Here is a 21,214-nt window from a genome sequence, read left to right on the forward strand (position 1 = left end):
TTGCCTAATTTCTCTGGCTACCACTTCCAGTGCTATGTTAAATAGAAGTGGTGAAAGTGAGCATCCATCCTTACCTTGGTCCTGATCTTAGATGAAAAGCTTTCAGTTCTTCACCACTGAGTATGATGTTAGCTGTGGGTTTTCATATACAGCTTTTGTTATATTGGGGTCATTTCCTTATATTCTTAAGTTTGAGTGTTCTGTATCATGAAAGGGTGTTGAATTTGACAAATGCTTTTTCTGTGCCAGTTGATATGATTATGTGGGTTTCTCCCCCTTCATTCTGTTAATGTGGTGTATTGTACTGATTGATTTTCATATAATGAAACATCCTTGCATTCCAGGAATAAATTGCACCTGGTCATGGTATATAATCCTTTTAATATTTTGTTGAATTTGCTTTGCCAGTGTTTTGTTGAGGATTTTTGCATCACTGTTCGTAAGGGATATTGATCTTTAGTTTTCTAATAGTATCTTTGTCTGGCTCTGGTATCAGGGTAATGCTGGCCTCACAGAATGAGTTAAGAAGTGTTCCCTCCTCTTCAATTTCTTGCAAAAGTTTGGGAAGGATTGCTGTTTGTTCTTTTTAAAATGTTTGGTAGAATTCAACAATGAAGGCATCAGGAAGGGGGTTTTCCTTCGAAGGGAGATTTTTGGTTGTGAATTCAATCTCTTTACTCATTATAGGTCTATTCAGATTTTCTGTTTCTTTGTGATTTAGTCTTGGGTTATTTTTCTAGTAATTTGACCATTTCATCTTGGTAATCCAATTTGTTGCTATATACTTGTTGATAGTAATCTCTTATAATCCTTGTTATTTCTGTAGAATCTGTAGTTATGTCCCCACTTTCATTTCTGATTTTAGTAATTTGAGTCTTTTCTCTTCCTTTTTGGTCCCTCTAGCTAGAGGTTTGTCAATTTTGTTGATTTTTTGAAGAAGCAACTTTTTGTTTCATTGATTTTTTCCCCATTGTTTGTATATTCTGTTTCATTTATCTCTGCTTTATCTTTATTATTTCCTTTTTCTTCTGCTAGCTTTGGGTTTAATTTGTTCTTCTTTTTCTAGTTCCTTAAGTTGTACAGTTAAATTGTTGATCTGAAATCTTTATTTTTTTAAATGTGTTTATAGCTACAAATTTTCCCCTTAAAACTGATTTCGACATTTCTCCAAAGAAGACATACAGACGGCCACGAAGCACATGAAAAGATGCTCAACATCACTAATTATTAGAGAAATGCAAATCAAAACTACAATGAGGTATCACCTCACTCCTGTTAGAATGGGCATCATCAGAAAATCTACAAACAACAAATGCTGGAGAGGGTGTGGTGAAAAGGGAAACCTCTTGCACTGTTGGTGGGAATGTAAATTGATACAGCCACTATGGAGAACAATATGGAGGTTCCTTAAAAAACTAAAAATAGAATTACCATATGACCCAGCAATCCCACTACTGGGCATATACCCAGAGAAAACCGTAATTCAAAAAGACACATGCACCCGAATGTTCATTGCAGCACTATTTACAATAGCCAGGTCATGGAAACAACCTAAATGCCCATCAACAGACGAATGGATAAAGAAGTTGTGGTACATATATACAATGGAATATTACTCAGCCATAAAAAGGAACGAAATTGAGTCATTTGTTGAGACGTGGATGGATCTAGAGACTGTCATACAGAGTGAAGTAAGTCAGAAAGAGAAAAACAAATATCGTATATTAATGCATGTATGCGGAACCTAGAAAAATGGTACAGATGAGCCAGTTTGCAGGGCAGAAGTTGAGACACAGATGTAGAGAATGGACATATGGACACCAAGGGGGGAAAACTGCGGTGGGGTGGGGATGGTGGTGTGCTGAATTGGGCGATTGGGATTGACATGTATACACTGATGTGTATAAAACTGATGCCTAATAAGAACCTGCAGTATAAAAAAACAAACAAAACAACTAATACTAAACTTTCATTGGGTTATTTGTATGGAAATATGTTAATATAAATGTTTCAGACATTACATGAAATTTCTAAAAATCTTATATTTGTATTTGTATGGAAATATGTATGGAAATATGTTAATATAAATGTTTCAGACATTACATGAAATTTCTAAAAATCTTATATTTGTATTTGTATGGAAATATGTATGGAAATATGTTAATATAAATGTTTCAGACATTACATGAAATTTCTAAAAATCTTATATTTGTATTTGTATGGAAATATGGTAATATAAATGTTTCAGACATTACATGAAATCTCTAAAAATCTTATATGTTCTGGTATAATGTTATAAGTAATAATCCTAGTTATTACTTTAAAATGTATATCTCAGAAATAACTAATTTTCTTGTCAACTGCATTATTATGAACTTTCATCAAATCTTTAACCGTGGTCATTTTTAAGTCTTTTGTCATTTACAGACAGATCTGGGTGTACTCTGATGATTTTGCAAATATGTTCCTATAAAAGGGTTTCATCTTCAAGAAATTCATGGAAAAGACTCTGACAAGTACAGGTTTCTGGTAACGGACTGTACTGCTGAACTGAATGAAGAAGCATTTTCAGAACTCTAATGAAAAACTGATGAACTCATAAAAGTGCTAACAAAAGATCAAGATGAAAAAAAAAATTAATTACATGGGACTGAGTGAACTGATGAGGATGAGTATAATTTTTGTGACTTTCTGTCTGAATTTAAAAAAAAAAAAATCCCACAAGGACTCAGAGGCAAAGAATATACAAATCAATTTTCACTGCAAAGTAAAGGAGCTGTTACAGTGGAGGATTACTGGACTGAATGTCAATATTATGACATAGTATGAGTGTGTTTCATGTTTGGTAATTGCAATCATTGTTGCTTTTGTTGTGGTCATCCATGTACAATGCTTGGTGTCAGTCTATTTATCTCTTGTAAAAATAAAATACAGTGTGTGTGTGTGAAAAAAAAAAAAAAACTGATTTCACTGAGCCCTATAAGTTTTGGTATGTGTGTTTTGCCAACTATTGTTGTAGAGTGTACTATTATTTTTTAATAAGCTGCTTCTCTTTCCACTGTTTATTATTAATATACAAAATATACAAAGCAAAAGAAAAAGAAAATACTCATCCTCAAATCCATTGTGGCTCTAACCCAAGACTGTGCACAAAATCCAACCAATGCACTGTTTTCTTAGAAAACAACTGATGCTGAGACAAGTGAAGGAGAGGGCTGTGGGAGGACAAGTCATCTTATTGAATCCACCCAGGAAAGCACTTGGTGGGGATTCAGAGGTGGCTGACAGGGCAAGGGAGCTGGAGGCCTCACACTGACAAGGTTCCAGGTGGAGGCCAGGAGCATGCTAACTCCCAGAGGAGTGCAAGTAGTGTGACTGTCAGGCCCAGCACACTGGGCTTCAGCTGATAGAAAGCTGGTCTCACTGAAATGTTTTACAGTTTCCAGAATGAGCTGTAGACCACCATCAATGGCCTCACCTATGCAAGCTGAAACTTTCACTGGATGCCAGTATGAATTTGCCATCATTGAACCTAGCAGACCCATGATGCAAACTTGGGTATTCACAGAAGATTGCAAAGTCTTACTTGAGAAAGGACTCAGAATGTAAGGCTTGTGTCAGAGGAGGAGTGGACATGTTGTGTATTCCAGAACTCAAATCCAGCTGGATTGAGCCTTCTCAGTGCAGTAAGATACACAATACCCCTTTTGCCATCTCCCCACCCCATAAGGAAGAATGAATTTGACTGGGATGATTTCATAAGTGCAGCTGATCCTGCATCAGAGTTCTGTGTGCATGTGGAGGACCCACAGTAGGAGAGTAGAGGTATTCTCCAGGATAACCAGCTTTAGGTTCTCAGGTAAAAAGGGTAATACCAGAAAGGGGCTTGGGATACAGGGCAAATCTCCTCAAAAAGTGAAGGCAACTGGGTCTCCTCTTAAGCAGTCCAAGGTACAGAATGTGTCCAGTCTCTCTCCTCCCCAGACTGGAGGAAAATATGTACATCAATGTGCACCAGTGATCAGAAAACCCACAGGAACCCAGGCAGGTGGGCCCTGAGGAGGCCAGCTCATCAGCTGGGGAAAAGGGAAAATGGGCCTCACAGAAGCCATAAAAATGTGGAAGGAGCAAGGCTACAGTCCATAGGGCTGTGTGTGGATGGGGCGGGCAGGTGGTTCCCTAGGGCAGGAGGGGCCACTGACACTCGGGTGGTAGAAGGCACAGTTGTTCTCATAGCAGCAGTTGCTATGAGAACATCATGATATGTCAACAAACAGGGCAGTTTGACATGTCTCCTCCATGGCTGTGGCCTCCATCATGCCCTTGGTGACCCCCTCCTCCATGGCCAGGGCCATCATAGCTACGGTACTTATGAGGGGGTGGCCTTCGATGGTCGTGGCCTCAGTGACCAGGGACATAATGAGGCCGGTGGCCATGGGGTCCCCCATATCCAGGGCCTTCATAGGGCTGATGTCCATCACCAGCACCCATTCCTCCACCAGGGCCTTCATGGAGCCCATTCCCACCGCCTCCAACCATGCCTCCACCATGGCCCCCTCGTCCATTTGGGGGTCCTCCTCCAGAGCAACCTCCTCTGGTCCCTCAGAATGGAAGAGGAGGAAGAGTTTCATTTCCTCCTTGGCCACTATGGCTTCTATGGGATGGTCCAGGACCTGGTCCTGGTACCCCCAGCGTCAGGCCACCCTGCATGGGGACACCTGGGTCATCCTAGAAGAGATTGCACTGCCCCCAGGGAGGGGTTGGGGGACCCAGGAGACATGGACCACTGGCCCACCAGGGCCCCCAGAGCCTCCATGGGGACCTGGCATAGGTCCCCTAGGTCCAGGGGGGGAAGTGCTGCATGCCCTTGGGGGCTCCCGGTAGAAAACCATTGGCTATCAGATCAGGGCCTAGGAGTCTGTGTGGCACCGGCATCTGCTTGACCTTGTCTGAATAGTCTGTTTGCTTCAGCAGTTCCTCTGCCGGATGACTGTTAGGGCTACCCATGATGGAGGGACAATCTCCTGGACATGGATGCCTCCTCCTCCAGAACCCTGGGGGCTCTTCCCGGCACCCATGTTTTCCATAAGATCGTCCAGAACAGAAGGCAACTTGGAAACACTTACCCCGTCGGGTGAACCACAGCCCACCCAACCTAATAGGCTCCAGGGTCTCAACATATGGGGTTTTATCCATGGAACATTCCTCATCTAGGGGGATGAATTTTGGAGGGATAGGCTCATAGGGCTCAGGATCAGGATTGTGAGGACTTTCCTTGCTCAGGAAGAGCTCCTGAAGGATCCCTTTCTCCTGCTCAGCCTGGATGTACTACTGATCCTGGCTACTGCTTCCAGGGGTGATGAGAGGTGAGAGCAGCACAGGAGCCGGGGGCACACCCAGGGCACATTCTCCTCCATGTTGTTGTTGCTCAGACACCAGGCTATCTCAAACGCCTGTTGGTCTGACAGTATCTCTCACTTAGCTGACTCGTCAAAGTCCTTGATCTTATTCACATTTACTCGTTCAGTTTCATTCAGTTCAAAATAGAAATACTCTCTGTTTGCCCTCCTCAGGTCACGTCACAGTTTTCCTCTTCCTGCCCTTCTGGGTCAGCTGGCTAGGATCTCCACTGGCTTTGCATCCCAAGCTTCTGGTTCCAAAGAGGCGGTATCCATGAGTTCTGGGACTTCAACAGGGGGAACTGGGGTCCCTGGACGTTCTGTGTCCATAGCTTCAGAAGGAGGTGCTGGCTCTGGGGAAGAAGGTTTGCTGTGCTTGGTTCTGTGCTTGTTTTCCATTCAAACGGGCTTGACTTGGCAGCTGTGGATGACAGCACCTTCTTCTTCTTCTTAATTTTGATGCCTGGAACAGGTGCTGAATTGAGCGCATCCAGAAAGCCCAGGCCCTCCATAGGCTATGGTGGGATGATCTTCACTTTGATCTCTTTGGTGGCATTGGGTGTCATGTTGAGTGGCTTGTATTTCTTCTCTGCAAGGGGTGCAGCATCTCCTGGGGCAGCTGTGGAACTCTGACACTTGAGGGAGATGGGTTTAAGGTTGTACTTGTCAGAAACCACCACTGCACTGGCATTCTTCTTTATAGGCACCAAAGACGGGGTCTCCAGCTCTAGCCTAGTGGAAAGGAATGTGACGTGACTGGGCACCATGGTTCAGAGAGACCTGGGCTTCTCCCTCTTCTTCTCTGGGGCCTCCTCAGTCTGAGTCTCAGCCTTCGCCTCAGTCAAAGGTCACTCAGGAGGGGTGGTTCAACTCTTTCCTTCTTCTTTCCGTTTCTTCTTATCTTTCTCAGCAGGCTGGGTACTGCTCTGGGAGTGGATGACAGTCATTCAGTCGCTGATAAGGACTGAGGCCAATTTCCAGAGCTCTTCATCCTTACTTGACTTGCTCAGTTGCTTCACCAGTTTGGCTGTGTTGTGCTGGTTGAGATGGTCAACAGTGAGTGGTAGATGCTGCAGCGTCAGCAGAATTTGCTGCAAGAGGGGAATGTTGTTGGTTGTCTTTGAATACTTCAGCCAATTGTTAAGAAACTTGTAACTACCAACATCAGTAAACTTGACCAATATTTCTAGTGAACAGGTCTGCAGGAGAGTGTTCAAGTAAATACGACTCACTATTTTTCATGCTTCCTTTATCATACTGAAGATCTTCGAAATCCCATCCACACTCTTGACTTCCCCATCTCAGTTAAGGAAGCTATCCAGCTTCCTTAAGTTTAAGGAGGCTCTTTGGGGTCTATGGGACCCGAACCCATGATTGAGGTTTTATTGGGCTTGGGGTGGAGGGGGTTAAAATTTGGAGAAAAAAAATAAAACAACCAACCAGAACCCAAAACTCAATTATTTGGGGGGCCTCATTGGATCAAAAATTCTCTTTAAAAAAAACTAAGGCCAGCTCAGTATTCATCCCTCCCACCACCAACTCCATTTAGGGAGGGGGGTTGTAGAAAAAAAGTTCTGAGTGGATTCAAGAAAGTAAACGCTGGATGAGTGAATTTGGCTGTGTTTGGGAAGGGAGGGTTGTTAATTATTTTTGAAGCTATGTGGTGATGGTCCTTCAGCCACAGATTTCAAGTCCCAGGCAGAGTGGGCTGGTGGGGTGGGCAGGATAGGTGGGAAGGGGCAGAAGACACAAGTGGTTGGGCTTGTGGCTGCTGTTTTTCCTCCCCTGACACCCTCAGGTTCCTTTCAAGGTCTTCGATGTTGCTGCGGTTTGTTTCTTTTATCCTTGTGGTCGTCCTGTCTTTCTCTGAGAAAATTCAAACCTCCAAAAGAACCCCAGAATCGAGCCTTCTATTTCTCCCTTCAATTCCATCAGAAGGAAAAGAAAAAAATGTGGGGGGGAGGAAATAGGGGTGCCAGCCCTTTAAATCCTCTGGAATTTAGCTATATGGGTAGGAGCTTGCAACAGGGTGGGATACGCAGCAACAACTGCCTGCCTCTTTGTCTGCACCTCTGTGGTCAGAAGCAAGTCTTCCCCTAGAAGTTGTAAGCAAGCCTTCAATAGACTCCAGAGTTCCAAATAGTTACATGAGGCAGATTCTGCTAGTGAAGTTGTTGTCTAGGTGGGGAGATAGAAACCTGGTGCTTTCTACTTTGCCGTCTTCCCAGAATCCTCTCTTGCTAACATTTTGTCCTCTGAAGCATGAATTGTGGTGATTACAATCTTTACAGTAAAACCAGGAGCTAAAACTGCCAGTAGTCCTCTTTTGGAGTTTCATTCTAAAGGAAATTTTTAAATAAAAAATAAATACATAGGGCTTCCCTGGTGGTGCAGTGGATAAGAATCCACCTGCCAATGCAGGGGACACGGGTTCGAGCCCCGGTCCGGGAAGATCCCACATGCCTCAGAGCAACTAAGCCCGTATGCCACAACTACTGAGGCTGCACTCTAGAGCCCATGAGCCACAACTACTGAGCCCTCATGCCACAACTACTGAAGCCCGCGTGCCTAGAGCCCGTGCTCTACAACAAGAGAAGCCACTGCAATGAGAAACCCGCGCACCACAATGAAGAGTAATCCCCGCTCGCCACAGCTAGAGAAAGCCTGAGCAGCAATGAAGACCCAACACAGCCAAAAATATAAATAAATAAATATATATATATATATATATGTGTGTGTGTGTGTATATTTCACTGACAGACAATCTCAGAAACAATGATCCAAATGTTTGATCATAGGGAAATATTAAGTAATTGTGTATTTACTCCAAGAGGTATTTTCTAAAATGGTCACTCTCTACATTACTTTCTGTTCCATTGCCTTGCTTTAATTTGCTTTATAGCACCTGACATTTGAATTGTTTGTTGTATGTCTCTCTCACTGGCATTAAGTCCTCAGGGTAAGAGCTTTGGCATATTCATTATTGAATCCTTGTCATCTAAAATAGAACCTGGCAAATTATAAGAACTAGGTAAATATTTGTGGGGTATATGCATGAATGAAACATGAAATTTTGGGGGGACATACTATTCAGTAAAAAGTGCAGAAAATAAAATGAAACAATTAAAACAATAAAAAATGACACACGTTGACAGAGTTTGGAATTTAGGAACTTGGAGACAATGGTCACCAAGGTTATGTGGAGAAATGAAAAACAGTTTACACGATAGGAGACAGGATTGTCGGCAATGTTTTCTCCCTTCTTTCTCTTTATTCCTGGTGTTAGTGTTTCAAAATGGTCTGTGCACTGAAAAAAAAACAACTTTTAAAAAAAGTCATTTTCCTGAGGCAGATGAAAGTATGGATAGAATATTACGCTTGCCAAACTTATTCCTGAGAAATTGGGCTCTATATTCCAGGTAGGAAAGAACAGTCCCTGGAGCTTTCAGAGAGAGGAAAATAAAGACAAAGAAGGAGAATGATCTGTTTAGTGTTTGAACAGTAAGTCACAGAATACTTTATAATTAAAGGATGTGGGGAGCAGGGGACAGAAACTAGCTTCTCTGGTCTGTTCCTACAGGCTCTATTCTGAATTTAACAATAGAACACCAATAACTAGCCAAAACCAGAACATAGAGTCACACATTCTGTACATGTCACAAAGGTGCCAGAGGCAGGAAACAAGTGGCAGCTGATATTCAGACCCTGCTCTACTCTCCAAGCCACTGAAACCTGGTGTGAGCCTGTATCTGCCCAGAGGATGTACATTTTTCTAATTTTCACAAAGGCATTGCAGGGGACAGGTATTGGAATGGGTCTTTGACTTAGCATGTTGGAGTCTGTTGCCAAGTAAAATACCTCTTTGTTGAACCACATCAATCTCCACTCCACTAAGGACTAAGGTCAGGCTTAATATGTAGGCTTCAAATAACCATATGAAAAGGCAGGATGAATATTTATGACACACAGTCTGTTACCCAGACTTGCACACATGTTGGAAAACTGGAGTTTATATGCTGGATGTAAATATAGAACATTAAATGACCTTATCTTCCTCTGATCCTATTGCCATGATTTAATGAAGAAACAGGGTGGGAGGGTTGCAAATAGAAACAGAGAAAGAAAAGATTTGGAGTCAAAACTCTTAGAATCAATAGGAAAAACATTAGGTTGAAATGAAGTCTCCAATCACCTTCTCCCTATACCTCTCTGACTACCTCAGGAAAAAAATCATTAAAATAATTTCAGGCTTGTACTCCTCACATTCTCCACATCAATCACGTGAACTCCTCAATGTTTCCCAAACATACCATGCTCTCTCACCCCGCCTCTTCTTGGCCCATGCCTAGAAAGTCTTTCATTGTCTTCTCTTCTCAGCAAATTCTCTTCAGCTTTTAAAACTCAGCTCTAAGGTTATTTCTCTAGCAAGCCGTCCTGATATTCCCTCTTTCCCATTGTAGATATTCCCTCCCTCTTCGGTGTTCCCCCAGCATTTGGCATAACTCTCTATTAGTATCTAGCATTATCTGTGAACATATCTACTAACCTCATTAGACTGTGGGCTATCCTAGAATAGAAGATAATGTTTATATCCTGCTCAGCATCTAACATGGTACCTAACAGACAGCGGCATTTCAGAAATGTTTCTTGGATCATGAATGAATGAAAGAATGAATGAGTGCTATGACCCATGCATGCATCTGAAGGCAGAAGACCTGGGTTCAACTCTTTGTTTTACTGCTAACTTTCTTTATGTGGCAGATTAAATATGGCCACAAATTCTTTGATGCTTCTTCTGTTAAGAGATGATGTCCATATACTTTCCCCTTGAATCTGAGCAGAGTCTGGAACTGCTTTAGCTAATAAATAAAATACAGCAGAAATGACATGGCCAGTTTCCAAGCCCAGGACTTAAAAAACTGGAAGCTTCCATTTCCTATCTCTTGGAACACTGCCTCTTGGATACCTTGGGTGTCATGTAAGATGTTTGACATCCCTTCTGGACACACTTCATGAACAGGCTTTGAGACTACATGCAGAAGAGAAGGACCTGACTGAGCCCAGCCTTCAAGAGAGGGACAAAGAGAAGGCCTTCAAGAGAAGGTTAAATCTAGCCTTCCAGTTGCCCTTGCCAATGTCTCAGTCATGTGAGTGAAGCTATCTTGGACCCTTCAGACCAGCCCAACTGCCAGCTGAATATCAACTGACCCCAGTTCACTTCATGTGGAGCTGAAGAACTGGTCATTCAAGGCTTACCTCAAATATTGACACACAAAATCGAGAGATATAATGATTTTTTTTTTAAAGCTACTAAGTTTTGGGGTGGTTTGTTAGGCAACAACTGATAACCACAACAGAAGTTGCTAACTGGGAATTGGGCACTCCTATAACCCAAAACCCCAAACATGTGACATTGGTTTTGAGACCGGGCAATGTGTGGGGACTTGAAGGGCCTTGAGGCATCTGTCAGTGAAAACTAGAAAAACTTGAAGGAGGTGTTGGCCATCACTTTCAGAACAGTAAAGGAATTGTTACTGGAAGCTGGACAAAGGTTTGGCAACAAGGTTACTTGTGGTAACAGGGAAAATAGAAAGGTACCTAATGAATTTGAAGATCTGTTTGGCGAGTTTCCAGGCAGAAAGTCCAAAGTGTCAGCTGGCTTTTTCTAGCTATTTATAATGAAATATGAGAAGAGAGAGGTAAACTAAAAAAGGACCCAGGATAGTATTTCCAGGCAGCACAAGAATCTCAATGGAAAAAAATGGCCTCATAGTAAAGATCAGCTCTAAGGTGTTACCAGCAAAATGAGATCACAGGGTAAAGACAAGTCGAGGATGCAACTGTAAAATCCTTTGTTAAGACCTCAGAAAGATTTTTTTAATTGAGGTAACATTGGTTGATAACAGTCATGTGTATAACATTATATTTAGACTTCTATATACACTACAGCATACTTACCACCAAAAGTTTAGTTTCCATTCACCACATACAGCTGATCCCCTTTACTCATTTCACCCTCCCCCCATACCTCTTCCCCTCTGGAAACCACTACTTTGTTCTCTGTATCTACGTGCTTGATTTTATTTTACTTTTTTTTAATATTCCACATATGAATGAAATCATAAGTTGTTTGTCTTTCTCTCTGGCTTATTTCACTTAGCCTAATACCCTCAACGTCCATGCATTGAGACAAATGGCAAGATTTCATCTTTTTTATGACTGAGTAGTATTCCACTGGGTGTGTGTGTGTGTGTGTGTGTGTGTGTGTGTGTGTGTGTGTGTGTGTCTATATATATATATATATATGTATACCACATCTTTATCCATTCTTCTGTTGATGGGTACTTAGGTTGTTTCCATATCTTAGCTATCATACATAATGCTGTAATGAACATAGGGGTACGTGTATCTTTTCTAATTAGTGTTTTCATATTCTTTGGATAAATACCCAGTAGTAGAATAGCTGGATCATATCATAGTTATATTCTTAATTTTTTGAGGAAGCTCAATACTGCTTTCCATATGGCTGTACCAGTTTACATCCTCACCAGCAGTGTAGGTCAGAAAGATTTAAGGCAGTGTCTCATAGATGCTTTCAAAGTTATTCCTAGTGGAAATAAATTCTTTCTGCGGATCTTAATGCTGTGCCTCATGGACCCTCTGTGTTAAACAACTGGGTTTCTAAGAGTCTTAAGGATGTTGTTCCACAACAGGTTCACAGGGGGCCCAAGGTCGAGAAAGGCTATCTGAAAGATTTGTGGGTGTGTTTTTTGGGTAATGGAGTAGAGTATAATTTGATACACAGGAAACCCCCCCAAATTTTAAAAGGATTACGTTAGCTTGGCCTGAAGCTCACAGAGACAGTACGAAATGAAAAGAGGTCTTTGGACCCCCAGTCTACTATGGGCAGAGAGCAGGCTGAGAAAACTACTCAACTATAAAAATGGGCTATTTCTTATGGAAAAAGAATGGTGACTCAGAGGGCAGAACCAAAAGTCACAGAGACTCATTCCCAGGGAGCAGAACTAGGCCTTAATTAAAGCACTGGCATCATGTGTTCGGCTAGATTTCAGAATTTCTAAGCACCAGTGACTGCTTTGTGCTTCCATTCCTTCCACCCATCACCACCACCCCACCCTCTTTTGAACAGGAGTGTCTACAGCAGTTACCTTACGCCTGTCTCACCATTGTAGTTGGGTATATATGGGGAAGATAACTTTTCTCTTTTGTTCAGAGATTTTCAATGGAAAGGAACAGTGCTCAAGAAACTACACCCTAGGAACTACATCTGAGGAAACTCATCCACATCTGGAACTTATTCAGATGATGAGATCATGGACCTTGATCCTGAGCCTAACATTGTAATAGATTGAGTTTGGAGGGGTAGGTCCTTTGAGGAAGTGAATGTATTTTGCTGTGGGAAGAATGTAAATAATTCGTGGCCAGAGGGCAGACGGTGACAGATTAAAGATGGCTGTAAATTCTTAGATCCTCCTCCCATTGACTGTGGGGTCTATGTCTCCTCCTCTGGAGTCTGGATGAGCTCTATGATTGTTTTGACCAATAGAATACTGCAGAGGTGACACTGTGCTAGTTTCCAAGCCCAGGTCTTAAGAGACTGGTAACTTCCACTTCCTGTCTCCTGGGAACATTTTCTCTTTGAGCCCTGAGCTACCATATACTCTGCTGGAGATATCACATTGAGACACTCTGGAAGGAGAGAGGGGGCCAAATGAAGCCAAGGCTCAAGACGTTGCGTGAAGCCAAACGAATACCATGGAGAGATCTCACTTGACTCCATGTGGAGCAGAAGAAGCAACTAGCCTAGACTTGACTAGATTCCTGACTCATAAAATTGTGAGAAATAATATAATGGTTGTTGATCTAAGCTGCTGAACTTTGGGATACTTTGTTACACAACAGTAGATAACTGAGATCTCCATGACCTTGGGTCAGTCTCTTCTCTCTAGAACTACTTCTTCAACTTGGGCAGTGTTGGGCTAGGTTAGGTGAACTCTAAGGTTCTTAATAGCTCTGATTTTCAGTTCCAATGCAGTTGAAGGCAGTCAAACTACACCAGATGACATTTGGACATCTGTTGAATGACCAGGGGGACATAGAACATATATTATTAGGTATTCAATAAATATTTTAATGAGTTTTGAAGGACGAAGAAGAACTGGGTAAGTAGAAGTGAACGGAGGGACATTCCAGGCAGAATGAACAGCATGTACAAAAATGCAAAAACCTGGACAGCTTAGGAAACTGAAAGCATTTCAGAATTGTTGAAGTAGCAAGTACAAGGGAGAATGGGGGAGATGAAGCTGGAAATATAGACAAGGGCCAGATGATGGAGGGACTTGTGTGCCTGGCCAAGTGTTTTAGGCTTTTCTACAGACCCAGGGAGACCTCTGAAGGAAAATTATCACTGAATCCTCAGTCAGATAAATGATGTTTTTCTTCTTTTTATACATATAGAAACTGAGGTTTTGTCACTTGCTGAAGATCACATTATTAATAGGTGGTTGATCCAGGATTTGAATCCATGCCTAACAGCTTTGAAACGATATTTTAAAAGACTTCAGAAGTTAATATAACTTTATTTTTAAAATTATTTTGAACATATTCTACATGACTGAAATTGTATAAAGTAGAAGAAATGTGAAAGTAAATGTCACAAGCAATATGAATTACTTATGATTAATTTTCCTTGTGGGAAATAGAAGGAATGATTAATTTTCCTTGGAGAAGTGAATAAAGCTTCCTAGAAAAGAGGACGTTTGTTTATTCGTTATTCATTTATTATTATTTTAAACCAGAGCTAACATGCATTGAGCTCAAACTACGTACCTGCCATTGTTCTAAGCATTTTACGCATGTTACTGATATCTCACAACAACCCTGTGAAACAGGTACTGTTATTTTCTACTTTTATTTCTAAAGCAAAGAGAGCTTAGGTAACATGTTCAAGTCATACATTTAGTAATCCTGGGTTGGATCCTGGTGAGTCAGACATCATGTTTTAACCATAAATAGGGACATTTAAACTGGGCCTTAAGACAGGGAGATTTGTGGACCAAAGGGCATTTAAGAGAGAAAAACAAATGCAAATACTTGATGGTATGAAAGTTCACTGTGTTCTAAGAATAGGATTTCAGGGAAGTTTAAGGAAATTTAGAGAAAGAACATTGTGTGTGTGTGTGTGTGTGTGTGTGTGCGTGTGGTAGGAAGTGGAGAGAGAGGGTTACAGAAGAATGATAGAAGAGGGCGCTAGAAATGTATTGGGTTGCCCAAAAAGTTCCTTTGGTTTTAAAATAAAAATAAAAGACACATTTTTCATTTTCACCAAGAACTTTATTGAACAACATATTCACCATTTTGTTCCACTACCTTCTGCCATTTTTCAGGCAACTTCATAATTCCATCTTCCCAAAACTTTTTATCTTTTTGAGTAAAGAACTGTTCCAGGTGCCTTTTACAGTTTCCAGGGAATTGAAATTTTTTTCATTAAGAGAATTTTGTAAACACCGAAATAAATGGAAATTTGAAGGTGCAATGTCTGATGAATACAGTGGATGAATCAGAACTTCCCAGCCAAGCTGTAACAGTTTTTGCCTGGTCTTCAAAGAAACATGTAGGCTTGCGTTATCCTGATGGAAGATTATGCGTTTTCTGTTGACTAATTCCGTATGCTTTTCGTCGAGCGCTGCTTTCAGTTGGTCTAATTGGGAGCAGTACTTGTTGGAATTAATCGTTTGGTTTTCCAGAAGGAGTTCATAGAGGACTCCCTTCCAATCCCACCATATATACAACATCACCTTCTTTGGATGAAGACCGGCCTTTGGTGTGGTTGGTGGTGGTTCACTTCGCTTGCCTCACGATCTCTTCTATTCCATATTATTGTACAATATCCACTTTTCATCATCTGTCACAATTTGTTTTAAAAATGGAACATTTTTGTTACATTTAAGTAGAGAATCGCATGCGGAAATACGGTCAAGAAGGTTTTTTTTGCTTAACTTACGTGGAACCCAAACCTCAAAGTGCTTAACATAACCAAGCTGGTGCAAATGATTTTCACTGCTTGATTTGGATATTTTGAGTATGTCGGCTATCTCCCGCGTCGTATAATGTTGATTGTTCTCAATTAATGTCTCGATTTGATCGCTATCAACTTCAACTGGTCTACACGACTGTGGAGCATCGTCCAGCGAGAAATCTCCAGCACGAAACTTTGCAAACCACTTTTGACACGTTCAATAAGTCACAGCACCTTCTCCATACACTGCATAAATCTTTTTTTGCGTTTCAGTTGTGTTTTTACCTTTCTTGAAATAATAAAGCATAAAATGCCGAAATGTTGCTTTTCTCCCTCCATCTTCAATATTTAAATGGCTACACAAAAATTCACCAATTTTGATAAGTTTTTTCAAAATGCGTGCTGATATGACAGATGTCACAATACTATCTAACAAAATTGTTTAGAATGAAGTTAAAGACAATTAAGTGTTACTAGAGCCATCGTATGGAAAAAACCGAATGAACCTTTTGGCCAACCCAGTAGTTTGTGGCCAGGTAAGGAGGCCTGGATGCTAGACAAAAGAGTTTGGACTTGATCTTGTAGGCTATGCTGAGGCATTGAAGTCGCTTTTCTTCTTTTGTTCTTTTTTTTTTTTTTTTTAAATAAATTTATTTTATTTATTTATTTATTTATGGCTGAGTTGGATCTTCGTTGCTGTATGTGGGCTTTCTCTAGTTGTGGTGAGCGGGGGCTACTCTTCGTTGTGGTGCATGGGCTTCTCACTGCAGTGGCCTCTCTTGTTGTGGAGCACGGGCTCTAGACATGCAGGCTTCAGCAGTTGTGGCGCACGGGCTCAGCAGCTGTGGCTCGCGGGCTCTAGAGCTCAGGCCCAGGAGTTGTGGTGCACGGGCTTAGTTGCTCCGCAGCATGCGGGATCTTCCCAGACCAGGGATGGAACCTGTGTCCCCTGCATTGGCAGGTGTATTCTTAACCACGGCCCCACCAGGGAAGCCCTCTTTTGTTCTTTTTTAATCAAAGGAATGCCATGATTATGTCTGTGTTTTAGAAAGAGTAATCTGATGGCAAGGAAAAATGGACTGAATGGAAGAGGCTGGAGGCATACAGAAGGGAGTCAAGGACTCAGTTGCAGTGTCTGATATCAAGGCCTGAACTAGGATGATGGTAGCAAGGATGGAGGAAAGGGAACCGAGGAACATGTGGACTAGTGCTTATTTTCATAGCTGATGTCTACTTCCCTTTGGGCATACTATTTTGAAAGATGATTAAATGTTGCTGGTTTTGCTTGGAGAGAGTATTTGGAAAGTCAGCAACTCTGCTTACAACTCAGTGGTCTTCCACACAGGGCAAATCAGACACATTGAGACCATAAGAGGATACACATACCAAAAAAGTTCAGACACTTTAGTGTTTTCCTGGCCTTCCCATTTGTGAAACTATGCCATCTATAGCTGTATCTTTTCTTTCTACCTCAAAGACAGGATGCCAGCTGCATTTTAATAACAGGTACCTTTGTGAGATTTGAAAATGTCCACAGAAGGCCACAAAACTTGACCTGACCCAAATAAAACTAAAGCTGAGGCAAGCTCACATTCTGCATGTCCTACCTTCTAGCCTTAACAAATGTGACAAAGGAAACTTGTTGACACCTCCAACCCTTTTCACATGAATTCCATTTGCCTGGAAAGCTCCCCCTTCCATTATCCTCCTCTGTGAAGCAGCTCAGATTCACCTCTCCCAAGGCAAAGCTAGATATGCACTGCTTTCTGCTAGTGCCCTTCATATTTCTCTGTTATAGCACTTGTCATCTATTTAATAGCTACTTGGTTATTTACCTTTCTCCCTCACCTGTGCTTTGAGCTATTTCTTTAAAGGTAAATCTTTAACTTTCCTCATGTATTTATCTCCAGTGCCAGGTAAGACACCAAATATATACATAAATGTTTGTTGAGTAACTTGCAGTCAGCACATAAACACATGATAAAAAGACTTCAGTTAAGGAAATTTAAATGAAAATGATATGTTTAAAAAATATTTTAAAATTTTAAAAAGTAATAAAAATAATATATTCACATTGTTTATAAGGTCAAAAAATGCTATAATGCTTATGATGAAAACTCCTAATCTCCAGCTCCACCCATTCTTAACCTCAAACCCCCTGCCCAAACTCTTTTAGCTATTTCTTCTAGTATTTACTTCCATTAAAAAATAATATAGTTATACTGATTCTTTTTGATTTATCAGTTTTAGACATTATCGTTTGAATTCCTATTTTGGAAGATGAGGATTCATCTCTTCCATCACCATAGGCCCCTATTTCCTCTCCCTTATGTAGTTAAAATAAAACTTTTGACTAATTCAAAATTCATTTTTTGAATTAGTGTTAAGCATTGGTTGCTGTTAAGCTAAGTTCTGTACTATAATTATATTTCCTTTCTTGTACATACTTTTCTTACTGGAGACATTAATAATTTTATTTTTTCATTTGCTTAGTTCTCTATGTCACTATTTTCTACATTATCAAATATATCAGATAATGTATCTGTTCCATTTATTTTCCTGAAGACGTAAGTCCTGGAGCCCTCTATTCTCCTGTTCCAATCTTTTTACATGCTAAACAGTGGTTATCCTAGGATTCCCTTTTAAAATCATCATGGGGATTCTCTTTGCCTCTCTCCTGTGTTATATTTCCTATTTCTTCTTTTACAAATCCCGTGTTTCTCTCTCTCTCTCTCTCTTTTATTTTTAAACTCCCTCATTTTGGTGGCACATATCCTGTAGTAGCTTTCTGGAAAAGAGGTACGGGAAGTAATTTTTTTTTAAGACTTTGCAAGTCTCAATATGCCTTAATTTTACCTTCACACTTGATTGGTAGTTCTCTGGATATAGAATTCTAGGTTGAAAAAAATTTTTGCACAGAACTTTTAAGGCATTGCTACTTTGTATCCTAGTTTCTAGTATTTGTTGTTGAGAAATTCAATGTCATTTCAATCTCTCTCAGTCCCTTGCATGATACCATGATTTTCCCCTGGAAGTCTGAGCATATTTTTTTTAATCTCCTAGTGTTCTGAAATTTCTTAATGATGCACCTTGACATAGTTTTTGTTTTTTGTTATTTAAAACCATTGTGCTCAGCCCTTGATAAGCCTTTACCAACTGGAAATATGTATTCTGTAGTCTGGAAATTTTTTCTTGTATTCTTTCTTTAATAATTTTTCTTTTCTTTTCTCTTCTTTTGTCTTTTTGCTTTCTCATTTTGAAACTCACATTGTTTAGATATTACATCTCCTGAATTGTTTTTTCAGTTTCCTTATCTCTTCTATTGTCAAACTCTGTCTTTTTGTTCTGTTTTTTGGGGCGATTTCTTTAATTTTAATTTCCAACCATTGTATTGATTTTTTAAAAGTTACTGCTATCATGTTTTTAATTTTCATGAGTTTTTAGTCTTTTATTATTCCTTTTTTTTAAAAAAAGAAAGCCTCCTAGTCTTGTTTCATGAATGCAACATCTATTCTTTTCTAAGTTCATCGATGATCATTAAAAATTTTTTTCTTCTGTTTCCTAATTTATTTCCTTTGAGTTTCATTTTCTGTTTGTTTCTTTTGGCATTTCTCATTTTGGAGTCTTTTTTCAAATATTTGGAGAAATTTTGCAGCCCTTCATATTTAGCAGTAAGTTACTAAAAAGTCAGTTGGAAGCTCTGTGTGAATAGATGGAATTTTTTTTTTTTTAATTTTTTGGCTACTGGGTCGGGGATCTTAGTTCCCCCACCAGGGATCGAACCTACACCCCTTGCATTGGAAGCATGGAGTCTTAACCACTGGACCACCAGGAAAGTCCCAAGATGGAATTTGTTGATTGGTGGCTTCACTGTAGAGTAATATGGAGGCTACCTGACCATTTTGCTGGGTCACAATATCAGTACAAAATATCAGTATTTGTAGTTCTTTTTTCTGAAGCTGGTCAGTTTCTCCAGTCTCTTCTCTTGGGTAACAGAGGCAGGTGTGACTGCCTGGCTATCCAAGTACTCAAAGCTGAGTAGGACAAGGCGGCCAAAGGCTTCACCATTCAGTAAGTAAACATTCACTTAATTCCCATTTTCACCCGGCACATCTCTCCCCCTACTACAGGGCCTAACTTATCTGGGCTTTGGCCTCTCAGGCTCAATTTTTCCTTTGATCAAATATCTGGTCTACTGCCAGGGTAGGGAGATATACCAGTCTGGTTGGTTCAGCTGGGGAAGGGACCTGCAAGTCTAACTTCTCTCTTCACAGACTTTCAACCAATCTCCACACCTCACCCCTGCCTTCCACAATTCTCTGTGCCTCAATTTACTGAGCCTTTCTCAAGAGGCAGTACAATGTAGTTGTTAAGGGAATAATCTTTGAACCCAGATAGCCTGGGCTTGAAATTTGGCTATGTGACCTTGGACAAATTATTTGACCTCATGCTTCAGTTTCTTCTTTTGTAAAATGGTAAAAATAATAGTATCTACCTCAAAGGATGTTGTGAGGATTAAATGAGCTTATATATGTAAAACGCTTAGAACAATGCCTGCCATCTACTAAGATATGTGATAAGATATTACTCTTATTCGTTTCTATAGCTTCCCACTGGATTCTCCCCTCAGCATACTTCAACTTTCTCAAGTTTGCTAACTTTTCCCACATCTAAAAATGTGTCTACTGACAGCTTCTCTTGCATTCTCTTTAATTGTGAGTTGATACCTTTAAAACATTCATTTCTTCTCTTTTTACTGATGTTTTGGGAGAGAAGAAGAGATAAGCACATATATAGATTACAATACACACATATTATATATAAAACATAGATGTGTTACATATAATATATGATATATTACATATAAAACATATTATTTATATGTAATTATGTTAGAACTGGCTAAATTAGCCAAAATTGAGAACATTGAAATTATAACATCAATGTTGATAAGACTGCAAAAAAATAGGGAACTCATTCATTATTTATTTATTTATTTTTTCTGGGTAAACTGCACTCTTTTTTTAAAAAATATTTATTTATTTATATACATTTTTAACATCTTTATTGGATTATAATTGCTTTACAATGGTGTGTTAGTTTCTGCTTTATAACAAAGTGAATCAGCTATACATATATATATATCCCCATATCTCCTCCCTCTTGTGTCTCCCTCCCACCCTCCCTATCCCACCTCTCTAGGTGGTCACAAAGCACCAAGCTGATCTCCCTGTGCTATGCTTCTGCTTCCCACTAGCTATCTATTTTACATTTGGTAGCGTATATATGTCCAAGCCACTCTCTCACTTCGTCCCAACTTACCCTTCCCCCACCCCGTGTCCTCAAGTCCATTCTCTATGTCTGCATCTTTATTCCTGCCCTGCCCCTAGGTTCTTCAGAACCCTTTTTTTTTTTTCTAGATTCTATATATATGTGTTAGCATACGGTATTTCTTTTTCTCTTTCTGACTTACTTCACTCTGTATGACAGACTGTAGGTCCATCCACCTCACTACAAATCACTCAATTTCATTTCTTTTTATGGCTGAGTAATATTCCATTGTATATATGTGCCGCATCTTCTTTATCCATTCATCTGTCGATGGACACTTAGGTTGCTTCCATGTCCTGGCTATTGCAAATAGAACTGCAATGAACATTTTGGTACATGACTCTTTTTGAATTATGGTTTTCTCAGGGTATATGCCCAGTAGTGGGATTGCTGGGTCGTATGGGAGTTCTATTTTTAGTTTCTTAAGGAACCTCCATACGTTCTC

The 21,214-nt window shown here is 40.3% G+C and overlaps 1 pseudogene across 1 annotated transcript; it reads right to left on the reverse strand.

Annotated features, from left to right (window-relative positions):
* Positions 1-2,967: 2,967 nt before the first annotated feature.
* LOC309617846 (serine/threonine-protein phosphatase 1 regulatory subunit 10 pseudogene) lies at positions 2,968-6,771 on the reverse strand (annotated as a pseudogene). The gene has a single exon. The product of its transcript is annotated as a serine/threonine-protein phosphatase 1 regulatory subunit 10 pseudogene (transcript).
* Between the last annotated feature and the right edge of the window lie 14,443 nt (positions 6,772-21,214).

The sequence above is a fragment of the Balaenoptera borealis genome (assembly GCF_965194805.1).
Source record: "Balaenoptera borealis genome assembly, chromosome: 1".
Lineage (NCBI taxonomy): Eukaryota > Metazoa > Chordata > Mammalia > Artiodactyla > Balaenopteridae > Balaenoptera > Balaenoptera borealis.